Below are 2078 nucleotides of genomic sequence, written 5' to 3' on the forward strand. Positions count from 1 at the left end.
CTCCTGGCTCTTTGCAGGGGCCGAGGCTTGCGGGTCGTTTGCTCCCCCCACCCCCCGCGGGTTCCCCGCTTCACGAAGTTGGTCCCAGGTGCCCCCCGCCCGTGTCTAATGCTCTGGAGCCCCAAGGAGATTCCCCTTTTATCCAACCAGGCGGCAGCCCAAGTGGGGTCAGAGCTGAGCAGCCAATCACTGGGACCAGGAGCGATTAGGAATTCCAAAAAGCTGGCAGCTCCCACAGCATTGAGGGGCCAGGTCCCAGGACAGCAGTGGGACCCCCAGAGTCAGACGCCCCCAGCTCCCCTTCTCCCTTCTCTGGGCCCAGATGAGACCCAAGGCTCCGGGCCCTTGGAGGAGGTGGGAGCCTGGCTGGGACATGCCCCTCGCGGGAGGGTGGGTTGAGGAAGATGCCGGGACTGCACACCCCCCCCCTCCCCTGCTGTCCTCAGCTCCTTTCCCATTGGACAGGGGCAAAGAGCTCTGGGGGACAGAGCCCTGGGAGCTAGGAGAGGGGTCCTTTGGAGAGGTGGAGTGCGACCAGCCCCCCTGGAGAGGCCTCTAATTCACAAACCCTTTCATCCATTCAACCTTGGAGTAGTGCCTGGTCGCTGGCTGAGCTGGACACCGGGGTTCTGTGATCAATCAATGCGGAGCCCAGAGTGAGGGGGACAGGGCTTGGGGTCCTCAGTCTGCCAGATGCCAGTCCTTCCTGAGGGATGAACTGCCACCAGCTGGGCAGGCTGACTTGGGGTTCAAGGGGTGCAGTGGGATCCTCACCTGGAGAGGAGGGTCTGAATTTCAAAGGTGGGCACTGGCTTCCTGCTGGAGGGGACAACCCCCCCACCCCAGGTGTTAAGCAAAAGTGATGGGATGCAGACGCAGGAGCATGAGTCACAGGGACCTGGGAGTGCCTGTCCCCTGCCTCTTCGGCGCGGGGCTGGGCTGGAGAGGCCTGGATGTCTCCCCTGGCACCCCCACCCCGGCTCCTGGCTCTCATAAGCAGTTTTTTTTTCTTTTTGGGTCATGCTTGGCAATGCACAGGGGTTACTCCTGACTCTGCACTCAGGAATTACTCCTGGCAGTGCTCAGGGGACCATATGGGATGCTGGGAGTCGAACCCGGGTCGGCCGCGTGCAAGGCAAACACCCTACCTGCTGTGCTATAGCTCCAGCCCCTCATAAGCAGTTTTTAACACATTTTGAGAGTTGGAGGTGTTGTCTGAAGATGCATAAAGACAGGGTCGCTGCTTTAGGGAGGCCCTGGGGAGATTGCATCCAGAAGTTCCTGATGAGACAGCTGCTGGAATAGATGAACCCCACCCCCAGTTCCCCAGCCCTGCCCAGGGATCTAGGACCCTCTGTGGTTGCCCTGGGGCCAGGAGGGGACGGGGGGGGGGCGGGGGCAGATGGCTGTGCATAGGTGGATCTTCACACCCACTGGTCTGATCCATACTGCCAGAGCAGGAAATCAGGCAAGAGGGGACCGGGAGAGGAGCACTGTTTGGTCCAGGGCCTCCTTTCTCAGCCTCACAGAGTGCCTGCCTGACCCAGCCCATGTTGCCCAGCCTTTTATGTGGCCCTTGCAGCATTCGTTTGGCACCTTGCTTCAACACCTCACTGGCAAGGCTCTGGGATCTGAAGGCCTCCTTCACACATCCACCCCCTTCCTAGCCAGTGGAGCTGGGGTGCAAGTGGGTGCACACAACATGTGAGTGAGTAGGTGGTGCCCGCGGCTTAGCTGCCTTCTAGCTGCGCAGACATAGCTCAGCAACAGAGGAGGTGAGAGGCCATAGGTTGGATCCCCAGCACAAAAACAAGAAGAAATAATTAAAAGAAAGTCTCATCCCCTCTCCCCCATTTTATGAATATGAAAACAAATCCCCAGTGAGATCAAGGTAGCTTGTTCCTTGTACTCAATCTCAAATGAGCCTGGTGTCCAGGGCTGGGTCTTTGGACTCCATCCCTTGCCCAACTCCTTGCAATGCCAACCTATCCTGGGGGGAGAATGAGGATGTCCTATTAAAGTGTTTGTTGGGCTGGAGAAATAGTAGAGTGGGTAGGGTGTTTGCCTTGCACACGGCC

This window comes from Sorex araneus, chromosome 3, assembly GCF_027595985.1.
Source record: "Sorex araneus isolate mSorAra2 chromosome 3, mSorAra2.pri, whole genome shotgun sequence".
Taxonomy (NCBI): Eukaryota; Metazoa; Chordata; class Mammalia; order Eulipotyphla; family Soricidae; genus Sorex; species Sorex araneus.